We start from the raw sequence: 26,677 nt of genomic DNA, 5'->3' as shown, positions 1-26,677 counted from the left end.
TAGCCCCGGCTCGCAGCAACTGGAGAAAGCCCGCATGCAGCAATGAAAACCCAATACAGCCAAAAATAAATAAATAAATAAAATTTTAAAAAAAAGATGTGGTATATATATACAGTGGGATATTAGCCATAAAAAAGAATGAAATAATGCTATTTGCAGCAACATGGATGGACCTAGAGATTATCATACTAAGCGAAGTAACTCATACAGATTAAGACAAATAAAATATGATATCACTTACATGTGGAATCTAAAAAAAGGATACAAATGAACTTATTTACAAAACCGAAACAGACTCACAGACATAGAAAACAAACTTATGGTTACCAAAGGGGAAAGAGATGGGAAGGGATAAATTAGGAGTTTGGGATTAGCAGACACAAACTACTGTACAGTACTACTACTAAAATAAACAAGGAACTACTATATAGCACAGGGAACTAGACTCAAAACCTTGTAATAAAGTATAATGGAAAAGAATCTGCAAAAGAAAAAATATATATATATGTATATATATCTGAATCACTTTGATGTACACCTGAAGCTAACACAACATTGTAAATCAACTATACGTCAATTAAAAAAACATTGGGGAGGGGTACAAAAAAAAAAGCACAGATTCCTGCCATTTTATGAATTTGGAGAAAGCTGTCCTTAACAATGGCACTCAGGGCAACCACCTTCTATGTAAAGAGAGCTGGGAACAAAAAAATACTTTGTGACACCAATATAGAAACAGTGACCACCAGTTCCTTTCTTACCGTTCTCTACTTCCACATTAGTTACCTTGCTTCCATAGAAAATTGTGGAAAACAGCTCAGCAGAGTGGGAAGAATAGGGTCTTTGGCTTCAAAGAATCTTGGGTCCAATCTCTGTTTTGTCACCACCAGCGGTGCCACTGGAACAAGTCCAAAGCTTCTAGAGCCTGCTTCCTCACTGGCTAACGAGGGGTGATGGAGTTTGTGGCTGAAGGTCAAGTGTGTTCAGGCACTGCCAGGTAGTGAAGGGCTCAGGGAGCCCTGGTGCTAATCCCTCCTTCCTTCTGACTTGGACTCCACACGGTGCCGTGCCGGGTGTGGTCTACCCAGAGGCACTTCCTGACTCTCAAAGTACAGCCCTGTGCAACAGCTTGGGCGGAGAGAGGCGAGCACTCCTCTTGGCGCTGCCCCGAGACCTGCCACACCATCATTTTTCAACAAAACCAACATGCAATTTTATTCATGAATTTATGTTCCAAGTAATGTTCACTTAATTGGTGTTGAGTTCCCTTAAAATTAGATTATACAACTCAATTTTCAACTCTATCCAAGTAAGTGTAGGCCTTACAACACAGGCTGAACACAAAGGCAGAAGGGGAAAACAGTTCCTATCTTCTGTGCTCAGCCACTCAAGTCATTTTGACAGCAGGGCAGCTCTCTGATTTATACACTGATTCTGCCCATACTGAATTCCAGTTTATTTCCTGTAGCATAATTAGTAATGATGATGACTATTTAGGTAATGAGAAGAAAATTTGGGCTTCCCTGGTGGCGCAGTGGTTGAGAGTCCGCCTGCCGATGCAGGGGACTCGGGTTCGTGCCCCGGTCCGGGAAGATCCCACATGCCGCAGAGCGGCTGGGCCCGTGAGCCATGGCCGCTGAGACTGCGCGTCCGGAGTCTGTGCTCCGCAACGGGAGAGGCCGCAACAGTGAGAGGCCTGCGTACCGCAAAAAAAAAAGAAAAAAAGAAGAAAATTTATGAGGCTCTGGACCAAAGGTAATGATGAATCTTCTTTCTCCCTTTCATCATGAACTCAAAAGATATGAGTCAACTACAGAAGAAACAAGGTCCACGTAAGCTAAAAAAGAAACTCGGAGTTCCTAGTCATACACAGGATACACAAGCACACACTGGCAACTGCTTCAGAGACCTGTCTTTGGAGTTAGTTTCCTTACAGGAGCAAGACATGATGCTCAAAGTAAGTACTCAAATTCAAAAGAAAAGAGTATTTTGGTAGAACGCATAAGAACAGGTGTAAACTGAAATATATTGGAACGATTTTTAACAGTTTAGTTTGAAAGAACCTAAAGTAAAAATTAAGAAAAAAAAAACAGACTACAAAAAGAGGAATAGCAGCTAAGGGAGGACATTCTCAAACTAACTGTGGCTTATGATCTAGAATTTATGTTCAAATGTATCTTCAAAAAACAGTAGTTTCAGGAATTCCCTGGTGGTTCAGAGGTTAGGGCTCCAAGCTTCCACTGCAGGGGGCACGGGTTCAATCCCTTGTAGGGGAACTAAGATCCCCGCGTGCTGCACAGCACGCCCAAAAAAAAAAAAAGAAAGACAATATATATTACCTTAATTAAAAATTACTTTAAAATAAAAAAACAGTAGTTTCATAAATAATGTCAGTTGTACAATATACAAATTAAAGGCCTTGAATCATCACTGAACTCAATACTAATGCATATCCTGGTTTTAAAATAGTTTAAAAAACTAAGATTTGTATAAATGGAGGAAGGTGTGACTTGGAGGGAAAATGCCAAAACCAGAGAGGGGTGTGTATATTGTAATTGTTGTTTAGGGGCAATGGACATTTGTTGCTTTACAACATCGATATATTTTCATAAAATAAAATTTCTTCCTTTTTAAAAACTGTATACTTTTAAGCACTTTTATTAAAGCTGTGGGTGTGATAAAGTGCTCCCATGAATTTAGTGGGTGGTAAAAAAGCAAAGGTCTCCAACGCTGAATTTTTATAGTTCCAGTTGCTTTTAGAAGTCTGGGCACATGAGGACAGAAAAGCTGATGAAATATATCCAGTCGTCCCTTGGTATCTGCGGGGGATTGGTTCCAGGTTCCCCTCTCGAATACCAAAATCGAAGGACGCTCAAGCCCCTTATTTAAGATGGCCTAGGAGAGGCTTCCCTGGTGGCGCAGTGGTTGAGAGTCCACCTGCCGATACAGGGGACACGGGTTCGTGCCCCGGTCGGGGAAGATCCCACATGCCGCGGAGCGGCTGGGCCCATAAGCCATGGCCGCTGAGCCTGCGCGTCCGGAGCCTGTGCTCCGCAACGGGAGAGGCCACAGCAGTGGGAGGCCCGCGTACCGCAAAAAAAAAAAAAAAAAAAAAAATGGCCTAGGACAGCTGGCCCTCTGTATCCTTGGATATGAAATTCTCGAATATGAAACCCGCCGACTATAATGCAGGTAGTTTTACTCTGTTTATAGTATAGACTCTTCATACGTTCTGATTTAGATCCACGTCTGTGACATCAACTATGAAGCCTCTCCCCACTTGTGACATGAGTTGATATTAATTACATGTGGCTGACCTTGAATTATTCCATTTCATGGTCTACACAAGGATCTTAAATTCAATGGTTGTGTTGAGAAAAATCTCTAAGTCAAAGACTAAACTAGTCACTATACTGCTCTTCTTATTCTCTTAAAATAGCATGTCTTTCTGACGCAGGTCATTTACTTAATTTTTCAAGAAAATGTAAATATTTGAATTGAGATTGAAGAAATTAATTACAATTCCATTTAATCTGGCATTTCAGCTGGCAAGACCATTTAGTTATATTGGATCTTGACAAACTCTCCGATTAATGGCAAGACTAGGAATGGCTGGCAATGACAAGATGTGTGGCTGACTTTTGGTCCTCTGGTAGCAGAGAGCAACCCTTTCAGGACACAGTTGCCTACTACGTGTAAAGTCCAATTGGTATAACTACACTCTGTTTTCATGGAGAAGGCAGTGGATTCCAGGACTCTGACAAATCTCAAGTGAGAATTCTATGGGCCAAGCTTTAATAGTTGCCCTGTTTTCTCCTATGAGCATCATGGTTTGTGTATTTGAAGATGCAAAAATTCTGGAAAGTGAGAATGGTTACTTAAAAGTCTTGGGTGACCAAGGGGGACGGGGCAAAGGACGGTGACGGTGTTGGAGGCCGACTGGCCCCAGTAGCAGACGCAGGCAGGGTAGAGAGAGAGGTCATTGGTTAAATGGGCAAAGAGGAGCAGACCAGAACACCATGGTCAGCCTGAAACTTGCCACACAAAGGGCTAGCCTTGCCAGCACTGCCCAATGGGACAACCACGAGCCCGATGGACCTGCCCACAGAGTAGGGGCCATACCTCTGCACGTGCCAATATTTTCGCTGCAAAAATGCAACTAACCAAGCAGCTGAAACCGAACCACAGTTTCCAGAGATGTACTTACATAGGAGCATTTCAATTAAGTCAAGGTAGGGAAAAGATGAATGCATTTGACCTAATCACAGCTTGGTGATGAATATTTAAAATCAAAGTATATTGGAACCAAGACATTTTTAGGAATTAAAGCCAAATTTCATTATTGCCATGACTGATAAAAACCACTGGTTTTTGTTGGTTTGCTCGTTTTAATATCTATCAGATAATCATTACTATTAGGAACCAGGAGGTAAGGATTTTAGCTCTAATTCTGCCTATAAGTAGTTGGGTTACCTTAGGCAAATCACCTCTCCATGAGTTGCAGTGTCCTCACCTCCAAGAACACTGGACTAGATGATCCCCTAGAGTCCCTTCTAGTAACAATAGTTCTATGACCTAAGTAACTGCTAACCACACTCCTGGGTTTTCAACAACATGACAGAGCTGTCAGGCTGTTTGTTCTATAGTCATTACATCTGACAGATCATTTATACATATTAACTGTCCATGATCTCATGCAGGTTTACGTGAGACAGTGGGCATCTAAAATAAATGGGAAGCATCTTACATATTAGAAGTTTCTTCCTTTAGGCCTTAGTTTTTTTTTTTGTTTTTTTTTTTAGGCCTTAGGTTTAATGAATGAGTCTAAAGAGAGCTAACACCCTAAAAGAAACAGCCCACAACCTCGATTTGCAGCAACTATCAAAGGAATAAGTATTTATGTTTAATCAATAACCCTCTCAGCTCAAGCAAGATACTCCCATTATCCAAACTTGCTACTACGTGAAGGTGGTTCCAACTGTCCCTTGAGCCGAAGCCTGCATAACTGTCTGGCTCATAGAGAGGCCAAGGTTAATGCTGGAATCAATCAGACACACAGCTTCACCTTCACTTGCTCTGATCACCCAATGACGGCAAAGAGAAAAGTTGCAGATGGTCACAAAGGTAGAGAAGAGATATAAAGGACTGTCAGGGGATCCCCAGATTCCCTGGAGAGAGGAGATGATAAAAGATGCCATCAGACAGACGGGCACCGCAAAGGGGAAAAGATCAATTACCCCAACTCCTAGAATTCTGAGTAGAGCTGAAGGAACTGACAAGCCAGGCACATAAGTAAAGTAAAGGAATGGAAAACAAACAAAAATCCTAAGTCTTCCCAACGGCTGGACATCTACTAAGATAAAATATATAGTAGGAGGTAGACAAATATCTACTGGGAATCCACCAAGTGCCAAGCATTACTCAAGGCACTGGGGTCACCATGGCAACAAGAGTCTCTGCCCTCAAGGACCCTGACTTTGCAACCTGGTCTGTGGAAAGAGAAGCAAAGGCGAGGGGAAGTGTAGACAAAGCACTGACAGGGAGACTCTTCTTCAAGTGATCATATGAATTCAATCGATCATGCATAGGGCTTAGACAGAACCACTAAGCAAAAAACTGTAATTGCCTGTTAGAGCCAGAAAGGATATTAGAACCCAAGGAGTCTAAGCTGGCCCACTTCAGAGACACTGGAGAGCAAGGAGAGTCAGAGGGAAGGACACTGAAATTTCCTTTATTGATTAAGCATTCCACCTGACCCATGTCAGCATCATCCCAGACAGCAAGGTGGCTCTGAGCTCACAAGTCTCAAGAGATGCAGGAGTTGAAGATGGTATCGCAAGGCAGCGATACCTTGTGATATCTAAAGACAGCCCAATGCCAGGGAAGCACATTAAATCATCACTGGGGAGGATGTTTGAGGGCCAAGATTGTGAGTTAAGGACTGAGGGGCTGTCCGAGTAGGCAAGTGCCCTAGGGAGCAGAGGTCTCTCTCTGTGGAGGGTCCCCTTTGCCCCTGCTCTTCATGTGCAGGAGACAGAGAACCTCTGAAGGCCCCTGACAAACTTCCTATGTAAATATTTGCATTTTCATAATATGAACCGCACATGTGCATCCCCACTCCTATTTCTTACCCAACCATAAATTCCACAAATTCCAACCACTGAAACCTTAAGGCAATTTGTTTTTTAATGTTTTCCTATTATATTTCATCTACTTCAGGGACCCACAGCCTTCCTCTGTAAAGGGGCAGATGATAAATCTTTTAGGCTTTTTGGGTCATGCAGGCTCTTCCGCAAATACTCAACTCTGCCACCAAAGTGTGAAAGCAGTCAGGTCATATGTCAAGGAGCAGCAGAGGCTATGTTCCAATAAAACTGTCTTTACAGAAACAGGCCACAGATGGGATCTGGCCAATAGGACATCATTTACTGACCTCAGATCTACATCATTTCTCATCATCTCTGTCCTTAATCCCAGAAATTCAGTATATTACTCCAGAGATACCCATCCTCAAATCATCTTATTGCTCTAACATGAGTTATCTTAACTGAGTTTTCTGTCAAGCTACAGAATGCAAAATATTTTCATAGTTATCTGGGAAGACATTAGGGAATATAATGTCTTACAGATGCACTGTCGTTTTGAATGACTATTCCCAGTCAACAGGAGGAAAGAGAGTTGAGCAAAGAACATTAACAATGACAAACATTTGCTTGTCTCACCAGCAGCAAGTACCATTTGTGAGAACATACAGATAGGGTTCCAAACTTTCTTCACACTTAAACATACGGATCCACTGCTTCAACCAAATAAGCAATGATTCTAGAAGTCATTGTGACAGCACCAGACTGAAGACAAGCCTTCATCTGATGGAATGTCACAAAGACAGCATGATAATGCCTCCTGAGGGTCTGAATTTTGGATACAATTCTTGTGTTCATCTGCATAGTCATTCAGTAGCTCAACAAATTTAGATTCGGCCAGGTGAATCTCAGCCCTATACAGGAGCATCTTCTGATGGTTCACCTTTGCCAAGAAGGGACATTGGGTACATTTCCCAAACATGTGGAGCATTCCTTCAAAGTGCCAAAGAACGTGGACGATTTACAATGAGAGCTTCGTTAATTTGAGGCATCTTAAGGCTGGAAGGGCAGGAAAGTCTTGGCTCAATTTTTTTAAAACCACCTAATTGTTAAGACTCACCTACTTTCACACATAAAAAGACATTTATATATATATATTTCTTTTTTTATTAATTTTTATTGGAGTATAGTTCCTTTACAATGTTGTGTTAGTTCCTGCTGTACAGCAAAGTGAATCAGCTATATGTATACATATATCCCCTTTTGGATTTCCTTATTTCTTAAGAGTTCTTCAGGTTACCTGGAGAATATTCTATATTAAACATTTGAAAAAAGGATGGCACATTAAAAACCTGGTGGGTTTTATAGCTATCGCTTCAAATAAGCCTATTCAAAAGGCATTCATGAGATTATTTTCTTTGAGCAGAGAGTGTTCATCGCTTCAACCTCCCTCCCTACCCTCAATATCGATGATTCATTGCACGAGTTAAGCCTCAAACTGAAGCTGCAAAGAATTCCTAAAGGCATTGGTACTAAAATTAAGCCCCATGGGGAGTCAGCTGTCAATCTGCTCATTACTTCTGCTTTTTCTTCTGGCTGCAGTAACTCAATGAGGGTTGATTTTCCATTTAGGCAAGGTATGAAGAAAAGAAAAAACCTACAACCTCCCAAATTAGATATTGAACAGTGCTGCAACCAAAGGCCATCAATCATTAACTCATCTTTCCTAACCAAACAATAAATCCAAAAGATTTTTCCTCTTGCTTTCTTATATTTTTAAGTCAACTTTGAGGTAAGGTTTTTCAATAATAAAATACACATATTTTAAGGGTACAGTTCAATGAGTTTTGACAAATGTGTGCAGCTGTGTAACCGCTGTGCCAATCAACCTATTTCCACCACCAAAGTTCCCTTTTGCGCCTCATCCAGCCCATCCTTCCTACCTCCACCCCAGACCCCCGTCCCTCCCAGCCACTGCTCTGCTCTCTTTGAATTCGTTTGTGTACTTAAAACCCTACCCGTGGGGGCTTCCCTTCCCTGGTGGCGCAGTGGTTGAGAGTCTGCCTGCCGATGCAGGGGACGTGGGTTCGTGCCCCAGTCCGGGAGGATCCCACATGCCGCGGAGCAGCTGGGCCCGTGAGCCATGGCCGTTGAGCCTGCGCGTCCAGAGCCTGTGCTCCGCAACGGGAGAGGCCACAACAGTGAGAGGCCCGCGTACAGCAAAAAATAATAAAAAAAAAAAACAACCCTACCCGTGGGCTTTGACTTAGGGGAAAATAGCAATACTCCAACGCTCCTTTCAGATGTCCCAGGACCATGATTTTTGTATATAAGGTGTTTATTCAACTTCACAGAGAAAACCCTCGAGTAGCAAATACTACTACAAATGCATTCATTCAAATATATATTAAGAGGCACTGTTCTAGGTTTGAAGGATTGAAAGAGAAAAAGATGAGGCCCATCACTGCAAAGACAACCATGCTCACATAACTACAGCACAAGTGTGATTTGGGCTTAATGCAGGGAGTGGGCAGGGGATCCGGTAGAAATGGAAAAAGGAGCACCTCTATCTGTCTGGGGAAGCCAGGAAAGATTTTTTTCAGAAAAAGACGGCATTTTAACTCCAAGGTAAGGACACAGCATATGCAAAAGCACAGAGTTCTAGATGTGACAGAATGAGGGGTGGTTAGGAAGAGGGACCAGAGCCTGGAGCTGCCAGCAAGTGACTCCAGTATCTCTGTAAAAGGTGATAATAACAGCACCTACCTCATAGGTTGTTCGGACTGAAATACATTAACACACGGAGCGCACTTAGAACAGTGCCTGGCATGCCTCTTCCAGGTACGATCGCCATCTCAGGAGGCAGGAAGAAGGCTGGGTCCCAGGCAGGGTGGTGGGGTTGCAGCAGTGCTAACTAGTCAACCGATTAAGCACAGTCCTCCCCCCAGGCTCTGAGCTCAATGGAGAAGCAGATGACGAAGCAGGCGGGGGTTAAAACATGAGCTCCGCCGCATGGCTCTAAAGCAAGACTGGAGGAAAGAGCCAGGCCCCGAAGCCCAAAGGCACTTCCTCCTTCCCCTTCTGGTCCTAGTGATCAGAGCAGCTGTCCCCGCAGGCTGGAAAAGGCCAGGTCACTAGGTGGCAGCAGGTGCAGTGAGCAACACAAGACCCCAAGGAGGGTGAACAGGTCTGAGAGATGGGAGAGGGGAGGAGAGGCGGAGGAAGGGGGAAGGGTGGGGTGGGGGGAACACAGGCCAAGCGGGGCCCCATCTTCTCCTCCTTCCCACACTCAGCAAGGGGCTTAGAGGAAGGCCGAGGCCCCCTGGAGAAAAGGTGGAAGTGGGAGTTCTTATTTTGTAGGAAGAGATGAGATTCCAAGGAATGGAACAGTGGCCCCTCCCTTCCTGTTACACAGAGCCTGGATTTTATCTGGGAGGTGATAGGGCTCATGAAGACTTCACAGGAGAGAGGCATCCCAATCACAACTGCATTATCATTCTTATTTTGAACCATTTTAAAGAATATAATTCAGTGGCATTAAGTACATACATAATGTAGTGGAACCATCACCACTGTCTACTTCCAGAACTTGTTCATCATCCCAAACAGAAACTCTATAGCCATTAAACAGTAACTCCCCACCATCCCCTCCCCCGAGCCCCTGGTGGCCTCTATTCTGCATTTTGTCCCAAGGAACTACCTATCTAGGTACCTCGTGTAAGTGGAATCATATAACACTTGTCCTTTTGGGTCTGGCCTATTTCACTATGCATGTGTACCAAGGTCTGTCCATGTTAAAGCAGGTATCAGAATTTATCCCTTTTTATGGCTGAGTAATATTCCACTGTGCATTATTTTTAACAGCTCCCCTGGCAGCAGAGTGGGGATGAATTGGCAGGGGTTCAGCTGAAAGGGAAGGGTGGGCAAGGCTGGAATGAAGGCCATGAGGATGGAGGAAAAGGGAAGAGAAAATGAAGAGGACTTGGAGATAGGATGGAAGTAGAGAGAGAGGGGAGACCAAGGGAGGAATGAGGGAAAGACCCCCAGTCTCCAATTCAGACCACTAGATAGAGGTAGCATTTTTGAGGAGAGGGGCTGGATGAAAAGCAGCGAGGGGTCTGGAGGTTACAGAGATGACCCAATACTCTCTGCGTCTTGAAATTTTCTAACTACTGAAGTCCTGACTTCCATGTGAAACTCGGACAACTATTGGGAAACTAGCTTTACTGCATACTTTTATTTATATGAAGTTATATTTCACCTAGCCAATTATTAGACAACAAAAAAATAGGTATTTTCATTAATAGGCCCTCTAGAAAAAATGAAGGTGGGGGAAGAGAACTATGAATCACAAATGTTTAAGTCTGAATTAATCAGTAAGGATTAATCACAAATCGCAATCACAAATGTTTAAGTTTCTAGAGATTAAACCTTAGCAGTTTAAACCTCCCATTCTTAGCACCTCTGAAAAGCTACAGTAAAATACTTGTAAGGGGTTGTGCGGGGCCAGAGTGATTATTATTAGATCACCACATTGTCAAATAAGGACTGTCTCTGGGCCCCCAGCCATTTCTTGCCTCGTAAATTCCTTTCTCAATCAACACCGGGCTGTGATAGAATCAACGCAGGGAGATGCTAGATTCACCACCTCTCCCTTGGTTACTTATTCATCGGAGCACCTTCCTCCTCTGTATAAACAGACACATCTTTAGATGGTTCATGGCAGGCACTCCTTTATTAAAAGTGTACACTTACTCTCTTTTTATCTCAACTAAAAGAATTCAACTTTCCAAGGAGCCCCAAATTGAAATGTGAGGTTATTATGGATTATCCAAATCCTTATAACCAAGACGGTGCACGAAGCATGTAAACTGGCTGCAAGGAAAACAATTAAGCAATTTCGGATACAATGTTCCCCCTACTCTCACCAAGTACCCTCAAAGCAAAAAAACACTGTAAAAATACAAGCTCTAAGTCAGAAAAAAAAAAAGATTCATTTTATTTAAAAACATTACATGTAAATGACTTCTGTTAAAAAAAAAAAGCTTTCTTGTTTAATATGAAAGCTTAAAGGTCCCATCATCAAATAAGGAACAATTTACTTCCAAAACCATTTTTTAAATTATGTAACCTTTTCAGAATATTAATACATATTCTAAATATAGCATGTGCGTGTGGGGATATATATGTGTCATGATCTGTTAGTATATTTTTATATATAGGCCACATAAGATCCAATTCATTTTTTTTTTTGAAAATAACAGAGACGGACAATTCTTACATCTTAAACTGGTTTTGTTATATATTGAATTATTGCAATATATATTGAATTACTGCAATTTTATCTCCATCACATCAAATACATTCAATTTTAGGGGAAGTAAAATATTTAGTTTTTTAATACATTTATTTATTTTTATTTATTTTTGGCTGCGTTGGGTCTTTGTTGCTGTGCCCAGGCTTTCTCTAGTTGCGGCGAGCGGGGGCTACTCTTTGTTGCGGTGCGCAGGCTTCTCATTGTGGTGGCTTCTCTTGTTGCGGAGCATGGGCTCTAGGTGCGCGGGCTTCAGTAGTTGTGGCTCACGCGCTCAGTAGTTGTGGCCCACGGACTTAGCTGCTCTGCGGCATGTGGGATCTTCCCGGACCAGGGCTCGAACCCGTGTCCCCTGCACTGGCATGCGGATTCTTAACCACTACGCCACCAGGGAATCCCGAAGTAAAATATTTAAGTCATATTTTTAAACAATTGATAGTCAGAATATCTGAATTAATCAGTAATGACCAACACTTAAGAATAATCTCTACCAACGCCTTTCGCAATATCCTTTTTGGTTGGAATAAATTCATCCTCAAGTACTTTGGATTTGAATAAGTTGGTATTGTTATTCACAATATGTGGATATTTAATTTTTTTAAGTACACACGTATAGACATATTACCTAACTAAAACTACTTAAAATATAAAAATATGTATCTTTATAGTACAGAATACTTATTTTCCAAAGCTAGCAGTTCAGTTAAATAAAGTAATTGATAAGTCTTATTTGGTGAAAATTGCTATCCCAATTCAGTAAGGCAAATACCTTTCCCAAATAGCCATGTACTATCCTGTTAACTTAAGTCTATTTAATCTACCAATAACTTACTGAGTTTCAGCTTTCATTTCATTTGTGAAAAAAATTCTCAATAACTCATCTTTCTTAGAATAGTCATAAAATGTATCTAAAAACAGGAAGTTAATATTCTCTAAATTACCCAAACTCTATCTTTGAGTTTAAAACAGTCTGATTTAACAAGCATTCATTTTTTTAAGTATTGATAGAAAACAAATTAAAATAGAGTCAGGCCAGCAAATAAAACTCAGAGGATTTTAGAAGCCACCTCTATATGGCCCACCTGTATTAGGTCATGCCTGTTAGCAAGCATGTGTTTTCAATCACCAAATGGTAGTTTTCTATATCTCACATTACTGAGCTTTTGTCAGTCAGTTCTTATGAGTACCTTTAATAACACGGTTAATCTATATCTGCTTAATTCAAGATATTTTAGCAGAAGAAATGGTAAGCATATTTCAAATCTCTATGCCAGTTATACTATGACAGAGAGCTTCCTTGTTCCTGGTTCTATGGTTCTACTAAACTCAATGACTCTTACCAACAGAGAAAATAGCTGTTTCCTTGCTTTATGCGTATTATGACACTTTTCACAGAGACATAATAATAGTAGAAATAAAACAACAAATACAGATTTAAATGAAAATGGATGTCTCATCAGCCATTAGCCAATGTAGGTCACAGGAATCAGATTACATTGGTTTGTTGAGATAGTCGGTCTATTTCGGAAAATAATTCTCTAATGCTCTCAAGATATTGAGTAACTTAAAATGAAACAAGGTCGAATTTAACCTACATTAAAGGAGGGAAGAAGTAGCAAAGCCTTAAAGAAATTCAAATCTAAGGTGATTTACAGTGAGCCACTGGTACAGCTGCAAATTCAATTCCAGCTTCCACCAGAACTCCTGTCCTTCAAATGATTGCTTGAATTGTCGCAATTCCTCCGTTTCCCAGTCTAATTTGGAATATCAATGGAACCACAGAACCAGACTCACACACAACACAATTTCCTGAGGAAGTCATTCTACAGCTAACATCACTGAACACAAGTGCTGTCTATTAGTCTAGTCCGTTTGTTTTGCTTTAGCTGATGGGAAACATTCCGAGGGCTCTCAGGGCCAAAAGGACTATGCATTTTTAAAATGCCATCTATCCCTGAAGCTGGATTATAATAAGCAGATAAAGAGACAGGGACATTGTGAAAACAATTTGAAGAGATTTTTCTTTCTGTCCATCAAACCAGAATGGGGCAATACATCATCCAGGTGACCCTTCCCAATTATATGGCTACTTTCATAACCTGATTGCCTTTTGCATTAAAAAAAAATCAGCTTTATCCACAAGATAAAATATCAAATACACTGGGAACACCAACTCCTTTTATCTTGAATGTAGTTAGCAAAACACTAATGCAAAACTGCTCTATTCCACAAATCAGCAAGTCATTTGTGCGATCAACCAACCAATGGTTTATTTAACACCCACTATGCACCAGGCACTGGAGCAGATGATGTGGCCTGTGGTTACTTATCCAATCTTCTTTTTGTCATGCCCTGGCTTGAAGCCCACACTCTAACCACTTTGAGGCACTTACACTTCTCTAAAAGCAATGTGCCTCTCTCACCGCTAAGCCTTTTCACGCACATCATTCTCTTAGCTTGGGATGCTGTCCCTCCCATTTTTAGTATGGAAGAATTCCGTCCAAATGTCCATCACCAACTCCAAGAAGGCTCCCCTCATCCCTCTAGCTGGGTTAGATGCCACGAGTATGTTCTCTAAGGACCCCTTTCTATAATGATCATATTCTATTTACTTGTGTCTCCCCCATTGGAAAGTGAGTTCCTTAAGGGCCAAAACCTACATACACCCCATATTTGGCCAACCAAGGGGTTCAGTGGCCTCCTCTTTCCCTGCTGTCTCCTTTCCTTAGTACCTAAGCAATGACTGGCATTCAGTAAGTGCTCAATAAATGCTTGTAGAATGAATGAAAACTGGTAGAAACCAGGCCATTTTTGAAAAATTAAGGATATATGGTCACCAGTATTCGTAGGCAATTCAGAAATCATGAGCATATTAGATTCATGCATTTAACAGTATGCTTTCGTTTACCTCTTCCCAGAACAGTAAGTTCATTAAAGGAAAGAGTTACTATGTTGGTAACTAAACTTAGATATTAAACTAGTACTTCGACAAAATAATTTGAATCTATGCCTCATAAAGTCCACTGGAGGCTGAGCAAATCAGTGCCTGGGGGGTTCGGTTCCAAGGTAAATATCTGCAAAAAGCTCCCTGGGTGATTGTGATGTCAACTGAGGGTTGAGAGCCACTGATAATTCCTTATTCTAACTAAAAAGGGCTCTAAAAATCTACCCCCAAACAGGCACTCTCGAACACTGCTCTTGAGAGAACAAATCAGTAGGAGGGGAATGCGTCATTATCTAATAAAGCTACTTATGATTTTACCTTCTACCCAGTGTTTCCACTTCTAAGTATTCACTCTGAAAATACACCTCCATAAATACAAAATAACATGTTCACAGGTAATTCATTCATTTCACCATTATTTGCAATAGCAATATGCTGGAAAACAAATCATCTGAATTCCCATTCATGGAAACAAATTGATTTCTATTCCCCCAATGAGTAGCATGTGGTCGTACAAAAGAATGAGAAAGACAGCTATGAACTGTTTTAGAATGACAGCCAGGTTATACTGTCAGGTGAAAAGAAAGCAAGGTGCAAGATTAAGAAGGGGAGTAAGAATATATATTTGCTTATTTCTACAAAAATAAATTCAAAAGAATAAACCAATTAATGTAAACGGTCATCAGTAAGTGGAGGGGTGGCAACGGAGAGGAAGGATGTGCAGGTGCGGCCTCTCTCAGTATATCTTTTATACAGTTGTGACTTTTGGGTCCTGTGAACATTTTACATATCCCCCAAAATAATTAAATCAGAGAAGTAGAAAAAAAAATCAACCCTAAAATTAAATATAAACAGAAACAAGTGAACTGAACTCAGATGGACAATATAACTGCATTCATATAACTACTGGGCATAAAGACTGTACACACTTAGTGGGATACATTTTTTAATAATAATGGTATCTGCCAAGCAATCTTTTTAAAAAAATATTTATTTACTATTTATTTATTTTGGCTGCCCCGGGGTCTTAGTTGTGGCACTTGGGATCTTCACTGTGGCATGCAGGATCTACTTCCCCAACCAGGGATCGAACCCGGGCCCCCTGCACTGGGAGCGTGAAGTCTTACCCACTGCACCAGGGAAGTCCCTGACAAGCAACCTTGAACTTTACTTAGTTGGTTTATGGTTGGTATTCATGGCAGTGCCATAGTAATTCTGAAACTATTTTGTAATATATACTACATGCTAGAAGAAGCAATTATATTGATGTTGTTAGGAAACAGGATTTTCCCACTGTGGGAAAAGGGAGGTAAAAAAATACTGAAATCAGGGAAGGTAAGAGGGAATTAGTTGTGCTGAATTTAAATTGGAACCATCAAAATACAATCATGATTTAAAATAATAGATATGTATTTCTAAGTTTTGTCCACTGAAAACGTTTAGAAACAATGATAGTCCGGTAACAATGAGCATTCTTCATTCCTAGATCTTGGTTTCTAAATACTATTTCTCACTAAAAACAATCTGAAATCCTTGGGAAGTGGCTGATTCCAGGTCGGGGCAGGGAAAATACAAAGTGAGCCTGGATCGTCCTATAGTGCCATCAGGTGAGAATGATGGGGACATGTCAGAGGCCACAGAAGTCAGCTTGAAGGTGCTCAAACTGCACTGACCAAACTTGGCAACATTTGAACACGGAAAAGAATGATCGTCTGAATGTTTGTGTCTCCCTGAGATTGAAGCTCTAACCCCCAATATGATGGTGTTTGAAGGGTGGCCTTTGGGAGGTAATTAGGTTTAGATGAGGTCATAATGGTGGAGCCCTTATGATGGGATCAGTCCCTTTTAAGAGGAAGAGGCCAGAGCCCTTTCTCCACCAAGTGAGGACACAGTGAGAAAGCAGACACCAGCAAACCAGAAAGAGATCTCTCACCAGTAAGGAAACCTGCCCAACCCTTGACCTTGAACTTCCCTGCCTCCAGAACTGTGAGAAATAATTGTTTCTTGTTTACACCACCCAGTCTATGGTATTTTGTTATGGCAGCCCAAGATGACTAAGACAAAGGTAGTATTTTTTTTTTTTTTTGCGATACGCGGGCCTCTCACTGTTGTGGCCTCTCCCGTTGCGGAGCACAGGCTCCGGACGCGCAGGCTCAGTGGCCATGCCTCACGGGCCCAGCCGGGCCCAGCCGCTCCGCGGCATGTGGGATCTTCCCAGACCGAGGCACGAACCCGTGTCCCCTGCATCGGCAGGCGGACTCTCAACCACTGCGCCACCAGGGAAGCCCCAAAGGTAGTATTTTTATAAGACTTTGAATTATAAAAAGGATCTGTGACCCCACAGTGATACTCAAAGGGAAAATCATACAGGAAGAGAAAGGGGAAATTAAGAGAGGAATTGGGGAGGGGAAGTACTTTTTAAATTGACGAATGCTGGTTTATAGATGAAAAAAACGATCGATTAAACTTAAAAAACACTGTTTTGCCATCTCCAGTGTAGGAATGATTTAGGCAAAGATCATCAATAGACACTAAAATCATTGGATGAAAGCTTATTGAAAGGCAGGATATTTACGTGCCTCAAAGTACCGGCTCACAGATTGCTTACTAAACGGTAGAGGAAAGTCATCCTTACAATGTGCAGACCAGGCAGATATCACCTTAACCAAAAGTCTAATTTAGCACACCCATTATGGAACAGACTGATGTGTCATCGTCCTCCTGCAGTGACGCAGTGAAATACTGCTAAACATCGCTGTGCCAAAATGTTCATCTTGAACTTCACCATGAAGGAACAAGACATGTAGGGCTGGTACGGGCTCCTCAAAACTGTCAATTGAGTGGAAAGGCAAACAAAGGCAAGGAGGCTGCTCCAGATTATAAGAGGCTAAGGAGACATGGTAGCTAAATCCGATGCATGATCCTTTTTTTTTTTTTTTTGCAGTACGCGGGCCTCTCACTGTGTGGCCTCTCCTGTTGCAGAGCACAGGCTCCAGACACGCAGGCTCAGCGGCCACGGCTCACGGGCCCAGCCACTCCGCGGCATGTGGGATCCTCCTGGACCGGGGCACGAACCCGTGTCCCCTGCATCGGCAGGCGGACTCTAAACCACTGCGCCACCAGGGAAGCCCGATGCATGATCTTTGTTGTGATCCAGGATTGAGGTGGGGAAAAACTCTACCGTCATAAAGGACATTTTTGAGCATGGACCGTATATTAGATGACATTACTGACTTAATGGTGAATTTCTTAAGTGTGATGATGTGACTTTGCAGGAGAATGTCCTTGTTCTCCGGAGATACATGCTGGAAGTATTCCAAGGTGAAGGGTCATGATGCTGCAAACGTGATGAAACGTTAAAACTCATCTCCATTCCACCTGTTTAGTTAGTCCTTCTATTTCTAACATTATAGGTGAGAGAAAGCCTCACTACAGTTAAAGCAAGTCTCTCACACTTCTAGAAAAGCTGTCAATTGCCCTTTAAAAACTTGCATGAGGACCTACAAAAATAAAACCGCTTGACTGTTATGGGCTGAACGGTGTCTCCCCACCTCCCTACCCCACCCCCCAAGATTCCAACGTCCAAGTCCTAACCCTCAGTACCTCAGACTGTGACTGTATTTGGAGATAGGGCCTTTAAAGAGGTGATTCAGGTGAAATGAGACCATTAGGGTGGCCTGAATCTAATGTGACTATGTCCTCAGAAGAAGGGAAAATTGGGGCACAGACAGATATTTTGAAGACCAGGTGAAGACACAGGGGAAAGACGGCCAGCTACAAGCCAAGGAGAGAATCCTCCAAAGAAGCCAACCCTGTGGACGCCTTGATCTTCAACTTAGCCTCCAGAATCGTGAGAAAATCAACTTCTGTTGGTCAAACCACCCAATCGGTGCTTCTGATTATGGCAGCCTGAGCAAACTCATACACTGACTTGGTGCTTTTCTTGGTTAATTTTCTCTTCTGCCAGGCACAGTTCCTGGCTCACATTGCCCAGATGCACTCTTCTCTCCAGGACTGCTCAGAGGTGGCACACAAGGTCCTTCGATCTGGCCCCCATTAATCACACAGGCCCCATCTCCCACCCCCACCCCCTCCCCAGGCTCCAGGACACCCTCCCATTCCTGGTTTCTCACTTCTGTGCCTTTCTTTGAAGAAACACACACACTGTTCCTCCTGACTTGAAGGTGTCTCTCCACAACCCTTACAAAGTTGACGGTTCCCTCCTCCCCAGTTCCTCAGCCCTTTATCAGCCCCTATTAAGCTCCTTCCCACGATGCATTAAAACTACTTGTTCACTCACAATTCTCACCCCAAGACTCTGGTTCCTCTAGAGCAGGAAATACGTGTTCTTTATCTTTGTAAAGCGCAGCATTTAAGCACATGCTAGGCATTCGTATCTTCTGTGAATTAAGTTACCATGAAATACAAACAATCCTATACAGACAACTTCAGACTCTTTTGGCTTTTCACTTATTTGGCATGTTCAAGGGACCAGAGCATCATCACAGAAAGGACTCTGGAGATCAGCCCTGTCACCAAAGGCAGAGGAGTAATACTTAAATCCTCCCATCAGCCTGTACTTGGAGCCAGCCAGGTTTTCATTAGCGTTAACAGAAATGAATCTCAGAGAAAACTGAGATTAAGTGAAACGTAACTCAATGTGAGCTTAAAACAACCTCTCTTTCTAGAATAAACTGCTGTAACCCTTCTGAAGTCCCCAGGAAACCACCTCTCCTGCCCAACTTGGCCCCAAAGCATCTATGGATAGCCACGGAGCATCCCCAGATGGCACTGACATTCATGGCGAGGAAGAGATGGAAGAACCACCATTTACCAGGATGGCACTGGAGGGTCCAGCAAAGGACAGCACACAGACTGATGCACGTCTGCTGTTCAAAGCCCCTCTCGAGGTCCCTGCTTTCACCTCCACATCCAGATCTATCAAAGTCTTAGACCCACCCTTTTCTCAGGACTCAACTCCTTGCCTCCCATTTACTCCCCTCCTGGGGAACCCTTGGCGTTACATAGCCTTTTATAGGCTGATGCTTCTTTATCCTAAACTGACAATTTCCCGTTTGCTCCTTCGTCCTTGTCCCTACTGGAACCTGCTTTTCTGATAAAGACAACACAATGTCCCAATCCACCTTCAACCTCCTCGTCTGCAATCCGAGCTGAACTTTGCACCATCTTACACAACTTCAATAAACATGATTACCCATAGGACCTCACATTGTTGCAAAAAACAAATAACTTCCCCCCTCCCCAAACCACCTGAAAGTAAGTTGCAGACCTGAGGTTCCATTACTCCTGTATACTCAAAGTATTTCCTATTTAACTGCAGTACGACCATTAAAATCAGGAACTCAACACTGGTACACTACCACAGACTTCATTCAAATTTCACCAAATATCCTAATAATGCAAAGGGATAGAACCCAGAGTCACATGCTGTATTTACTTGTCATGTTTCTTCATTCTTCCTCAATCTGGAACCATTCCTCAGTCTTCCCTGACTTTTATAACTTGACAGTTTGAAGATTACCATAAATTATTTTGTAAAATATCCCTAAATTTGAGTTTGTCTGATGTTTTCTCACGAAGAGATTCGTTTCCTTTTTTTTTTTTTTTTTTTGGCAGGGGAGAGGGGAGATATTACAGAAACAATGTTGTAATTTCCTCCTTCTATCTTAGCAAGTGATTGTGTTACAGTAACTTGATCCCTTGTGTCTCCCAGGTTTCTCCAAGGTAAAGTTACTCTTTAATCCCTCTCTCTTTTGTATTTAACAAATACTGGGTTGGCCAAAAAGTTCGTTCGGGTTTTTCTGTAACAGCGAACAAAAAGCCGAACGAACTTTTTGGCCAACCAAATATTTTATGGAGACAGCCTGAGGCTATGTCAATCTCCTTATCAAGCTTTCACCCACTAATTTTGGCACACTTTAACATTTCTTGCCTGAATTAACCATTACATGATGATTGCCAGTGATGATATTTAATTCTACCTTTTATTCTACATTTATTAGTGGACATTCTACTGAAGACAGAACGTCCTCTTTTCCTTATTTATTTTATTCATATTAGTATGGGTTCATTGATTTTATATTACTTAATGAATTATGATCCATTACCGCTATATTTATTTTGATGCTGAAAACAACCCAGGTTTGGCTGTTGGGAGCTTCATCAACCTGGCTGCTATGTCCTTTTGACATGCCCCCACCATCCTTTGAGAACTTCCTTACTTTGTGGCACAAAAAGGTGTTTTAGGCTCATCTTATAGTTCCCCTTCCCCAGGCCCAGAATCAGATTTCTCCAAGGAGCCCATTCCTTTTAGTTGCAGAATGGTATTTAGAAACCAAGATCTGGCTTACAGATGTGCTCATGGCCATTGGATATCGCTACTCCCAGGCCCTGTAAGTGGACACAGCTAGGAAATATATGTAACCTCTGAGCTCCCCTGGAATGTCCAAAGTTTTGCTCCTATGAAGTAGAAAAGCCTCAACTTCAGTAAAATCTCCTAGAATCCTACAACTTGAACTGGTCTGTATTTTCTTCGTAAGCCACAACCCCAAGGAGCTAAGCCTACGAAGTGGGGTCCTGTCTCTCACAGCTCTCCCTCCTCTTCCAAAGCTTCGCCCTCTGGTCTGGAAGCTCCTAGTTCCATCTGATGAGTCATCCTTGGTCTCTCTCCTCGCCATATACTGTTTGCCTCTAACTTCTTGGCTTCATAGGTGAACTTTCAGAGTCCCTGGGTCCCAGGCAGCCCAAGAGCCAGGCTTACCCTGAGCACAACTCCATTCCAGCTCCCAGAACCCCAGGGACCTGTTTGTTCCAGTGTAGAACACCCCCACTGAAAATCAGCACCAAAAAGTATTTAAATCCCTAATTGTAGTCCATCTTAGCCTGCATTTATCTCTAATGGATTAAAAAATAGTTCCAGATTGTGAAGCAAAGTGATCCGTACCTTTTTGGGTTTGTGAGGATGATTATGTTTGTCCCAAGGTCAAAATATCTGTCCCAAGGTCAGACAGTCCTGCATTTCTAAGCTTTTCTTTCTCTACCTCTGACACCACAGTTTTCTAAAAGCACCATTGTTATTCCTCCCTCTACTGATCTGCACAACTTCCATCCCCAGAAGCACGTGTCCATCTAGGTAAACTTGACATGACATATAAATCGTCTGGTCCTAATACCTACTGTAGGAGCCTGATACAGGGTAAAGGATACCCACAGAATACATGAAACAGCCATTCATAGGAAAGGCGATCAGAAGTCAGCCTCAGTCCATTTTAGATGCTGTCTTCTGCCTTTTAGAAACTCCTACAGGGTTCTATACATGATGGATATTCAATAACATTGTCGGGCTAACTAGCAGTGATTTCTAGTGGGTACCCATAAAAAGTCATTACAAAGTCCTATAATTTTGGACCTTTGGGCTTTCATTTTTCCAAGGTGGGAGAGGCGTGTAATAAATATCTCCATAACCACAATGGGATATGACAATAGCTATTAAGGGACAAAGAACCAATATCCATGAAATAGTCCCTTATCCATTAATAATAGTTACAAAATGTCATATCCTATAGCTAGGCTATGCTGCAAATCTTATATTCTTTTTTTTGTTTGTTTTTGTTTGTTTGTTTTTGCGGTACGCGGGCCTCTCACTGTTGTGGCCTCTCCCGTTGCAGAGCACAGGCTCCGGACGCGCAGCCTCAGCGGCCACGGCTCACGGGCCCAGCCGCTCCGCGGCATGTGGGATCTTCCCGGACCGGGGCATGAAGCCGTGTCCCCTGAATCGGCAGGCGGACTCTAAACCACTGCGCCACCAGGGAAGCCCCCTTATATTCTTTATTTAAGCATAAATAAATAAATGAGCACGAGCTGGGTCTGACTTTTATTGGTGTAAAGTAGTGAGATCTTCGTAACCATCACTTCAAACATGAATCCGTGAATTCTGAGTCAAGTCCATCCTTTTCTAGCCTAATGATTCTCAGCAATTCTGAGAAAAACAGAAAAGCAGATTCTGAGAAAGTGATAATGGGTGCAGACCCCTCCACCTCTGAGAGGGTAGAGATGCAGAAAAATACACATAAGCACACGAACAGAATTGTGCCTATAACTTCATGGACTTTGATCACCAAAACCCCAGATGAAGAATGCCCTAGGCCATTACTTCTCAAACTTTAATGTGCCAATAAATCACCAATGAATCACCAATGCTGCTTTGAGTGGCAAAGTTCTAGAATAGAACTTAACACACTTTTTCTGTACCGGAAGAGATGGTAAACACTTTAGGTATTGTGGGTCTTACTGTATCTGTTACCACTACTCAACTCTGCCATCGGAACAGGAAGCAGCCATTTACAGTACACAAGTGGATGGATGTGCCTGTGTTCTAATAAAACTTTATTTACAGAGACAGGAGGCAGGCTGGATTTGGCCCAAGGACTACTCTGGAAGGTATCACTTCAAAGTCAGCACAAGAACTATAATAGCAAATCACAAAACTCAGCTCACTTCTGATATTTTTAAGGGCTCACATTTATTTTTACCACAAATTTTGTCATATTCACTCTGTTATTCACTTACCCAGCAATTCCCATTACTGCATTTTTTCCTACTGAACGATTTGTTATGAACAAGCCATTGTTCCATTTTTCAACCAACACAATTTAGAGCAGAATAATTCCACGTTCTAAACATTTCCTGAAAGAGCTTTTGCAGCCTAGTTTTCTGACTCTCAGCAAAGTTTTATTAATTGACAGCTGATCACACACACGATGCAAAAGCAGAACCCAATCTTTCGTGTTCCGAGCCGCCTGTGTCTCTTCTGGAGGCCGCTTTCACTTCTTTAACAAGCCTAGCAGCTGTCAGACTCAGGCCAAGAGTCACAAGGGCTTTGTTTTCCTAGAGACTTATTTTCACAAAAATTAGGACCCACAGGAGGTTCTTCTCTGGCCCATCCTTCCTTCATGGTAAAAGGTCAAATGCTTGCCTACCAAGTGCCTTCCTGGGTCAGCAAGCGTCACCCAGTCACTTTCCGTTTCCTGACTCGGTCTGGCAGTACCCATCAACCACAGCCACCTGACTGCCCAGAATGGATGTGGTATAGATCGGTTTTCCTCCCTCCTGCATTTTAAAGCTCAGGCCTGGCCACGTGCCTGCCGACCTGCTCTGTGGGAAGGATGTTAGAATGGCCCATGTGGGCTTGTACCAGGGGAATGTGGATAAACACTTCTGAGTGATTGGGAAAACTATTTTCTTTACAACTCATGCAGATACCGAAAAACCAGCTCCAGCTATAAATGATTTAAGTCCACGGTGTATTTCTAGCCATTTCCACTGGTTTCTCAGTCAAGCCTCACCAAACTAGACGTCAACTTTCTTCAGGATTGCAGCTATGGTATAAAACCCTATATGGTACTCTAGGTGTCTAAAAAGCACAGTGAAACTCTACAGAGCACAAATGTTATTTATCATTTTGTATGAGAGTCAAATTCATGAGCAAACTTCTTTTATAAAATCCCAACTAATCGGAATTTAGTTATCAGTAACAGAACACTGGAAATCATAAAACTGATAACCTACTGCCATCCTTCACATGGCAAAGGGCACCCATCACCTCGATCTGGTGCAGTAAGCCACGTTCGCTCTGGTGGGTTCCGTGAACTTGTTTCGTTGTTCGTGTATGAGAAGTATATTCGGGTCTGTAGTGTATTCATGCATAGCACGTTTTACCTAGAAGGTAAGCTTCTTTTTCTAAGTACTAGCACGAATGATCCAACAAATTATTCATCTTACATCTATCCAGTAACTCTGAGGGTTATGAGAGAAGAAGAGTAATGAAAGCACGGGTCTGTAGGCCATATGTGCTTAAAACTTGTACCTCCAACGAGGGCAATAAGATGCAGTGAAACTTGATTTCTCAAGGGAACATGCAAAATGCATTTTATCCTAGTCCTTAAAGGCTCTGATGAACTTTAGATATTCACAATGGCCTTGCAAAAAGGCATTTATTCACCTACTCACCCTAGTGACAAACAATTTATGTAGGGCAAGTAAGAAAGTGCCTATTTCATTCATTTTATTCCCTCTGTTCCTCCCAGGGACCGTAAGTGGATCTGAGGATAGAAAAATGTTGGTAACACTATAGGATATTTATGCTAGGACAGAAGCTGGGTTAAGACGATTTTCTTATTCATTTATAGACGTGACAGCTTTGGCTGTGCTCTAGAAGAAGGGAAAGGCTAGAGAGGTAAGATAAAACTCGGTTAAACAATGACGATGGCTCAGAGTGCCAAGATCTGTTGCCAAGTTCGCACACCAGCCCCACATCAGTTAGGCATACAGTGCATGCCATTCAGGCCGCCACTCAAACTGACTGGGCCATGCAGAAGCTTTTGTGCTAGAAAACATCCACCTTTCATCTAATTAGGTGCTGAAATTGGACGTTTACAGTCACAAAAGTTTCTTCCCTTACAACCGATTTTGGGAGTTTTTCTATCATCTCATCTCACATTGGTAGATACATTCATTCGTACTTTCAGACGTTGCCCAGATTAGGTGACTATCCTCTAAAGCACTCTCCACTCTTCGAGAAACTGTCTTCCCATAACAGAGGTAGCTCGGCTGACACTCCTCCCAATTAAAACCATCTCCTAATAATCATTTGCATGTGGTGGACCTGACTGTAAGCCCGCTCAAAAATTTAGCCAACACACAATTTCATGAGTCTCAGTCCAGCCATGCTGGCTCTTGTCCTTGGCTTCTTCCTAACCTTTAAAAAAAAATCCTCAAAGATTATTTTGGAAAGTGGTTACAATATCATGAAATGAAAAAGTCAAAAGGAGGGTAGAGTCAAGATGGTGGACTAGGAGGACACGGAATTCACGTCTCCGCACAACTAGGGCACCTACCAGGCACCAGTGGGGGAACACAGACACCTAAGGGGATGGGAGGAACCCACAGCGACCAGTTGTTTCAATTATACTTTTATTTTTCCTAATATATTTTTTATCTTTCTAATTTTATTTTGTTTTTTATTCTTTGATATTGTACTGCTTCCTTCCTTCTTTCTTTCTTTCCTTCCTCCTTTCCTTCTCTCTCTCTCTCTCTCTCTTTCTTTCTCTTTTTGCGGCATCACGCAGCTTGCGGGATATTGATTCCCAGGCCGGAGGTCAGGCCCAAGCACCTCACACCCCAGGGAATATTAATCAGAGTGAGGTCTCCCGGAGGTCCTCATCTCAGCACCAAGACCCAGCTCTATCCAACTGCCTGCAAACTCCAGTGCTGAACACCTCAGGCCAAACAACCAGTAAGACAGGAATACAGACCCACCCATCAAAAAAAAAGAAAGAAATGATAAAAAAAAAAAGTTACAGACAAAGGAGCAAGGTAAAAACCTACAAGACCAAATAAACGAAGAAGAAATAGGCAAACTACCTGAAAAATAATACAGAGTAATGATCCAAAATCTCAGAAACAGAATGGAGAAAAGTACAAGAAACATTTAACAAAGATCTAGAAGAACTAAAGAGCAAACAAACAGTGATGAACAACACAATAAATGAAATTAAAAATACTCTAGAAGGAATCAATAGCAGAATAACTGAGGCAGAAGAATGGATAAGTGAGCTGGAATATAAAATGGTGAAAATAACTGTCAGAGAGCAAAATAAAGAAAGAAGAATGAAAAGAATTGAGGACAGTCTCCAAGACCACTGGGGTAACATTAAACACACCAACATTCGAATTACAGGGGTCCCAGAAGAAGAAAAGAAAAAGAAAGGGTCTGAGAAAATATTTGAGAGGTTATAGTCAAAAACTTCCCTAACATGGGAAAGGAAATAGTCAATCAAGTCCAGGAAGCACAGAGAGTACCACATAGGATTAACCCAAAGAGAAACATGCTGAGACACATATTAATCAAACTATCAAAAATCAAATACAAAGAAAAAATATTAAAAGCAGCAAGGAAAAAACAACAAATAACGTACACGGGAATCCCCAGAAGGTTAACAGCTGATCTTTAAGCAGAAACTCTGCATGCCAGAAGGGAGTGGCAGGACATATTTAAAGTGATGAAGGGGAAAAACCTACAACCAAGATTACTCTACCCAGCAAGGATTTCAACAAATTAAAACCTTTACAGACAAGCAAAAGTTAAGAGAATTCAGCACCACCAAACCAGCTTTACAACAAATGCTAAACGAACTTCTCTAGGCAGGAAACAATAGAGAAGGAAAAGACCTGTAAAACAAACCCAAAACAATTAAGAAAATGGTAATAGGAACAGACATATCGATAATTACCTTAAATGTAAATGGATTAAATGCT

The 26,677-nt window shown here is 42.0% G+C and overlaps 1 protein-coding gene and 1 long non-coding RNA gene across 7 annotated transcripts in view; both read right to left on the bottom strand.

Moving 5' to 3' along the window:
* Positions 1-26,677, bottom strand: part of RNF152 (ring finger protein 152) — an 81,769-nt gene that overhangs the window by 12,213 nt on the left and 42,879 nt on the right. The window contains exon 1 of one of the 6 annotated variants that reach the window (XM_067698918.1): positions 787-974. The exons of the other annotated variants lie outside the window; for them this stretch is intronic. The gene's annotated coding sequence lies outside the window, so the exon portion shown is untranslated. Of the gene's footprint in view, positions 1-786; positions 975-26,677 lie in introns of those variants that run through there. 6 annotated transcript variants of the gene reach the window in all.
* LOC137203232 (uncharacterized) overlaps positions 11,493-26,677 on the bottom strand; it is a 38,519-nt gene continuing 23,334 nt past the window's right edge. Inside the window, exon 2 of the long non-coding RNA XR_010932997.1 lies at positions 11,493-11,776. This is a non-coding gene — a long non-coding RNA (uncharacterized lncRNA). The remainder of the gene's footprint in view (positions 11,777-26,677) is intronic.

Source organism: Pseudorca crassidens, chromosome 12 (assembly GCF_039906515.1).
Source record: "Pseudorca crassidens isolate mPseCra1 chromosome 12, mPseCra1.hap1, whole genome shotgun sequence".
Classification (NCBI taxonomy): Eukaryota; Metazoa; Chordata; class Mammalia; order Artiodactyla; family Delphinidae; genus Pseudorca; species Pseudorca crassidens.
Note: the sequence above shows the minus strand (reverse complement) of the source record. Positions and strands in the feature narration are given on the sequence as shown.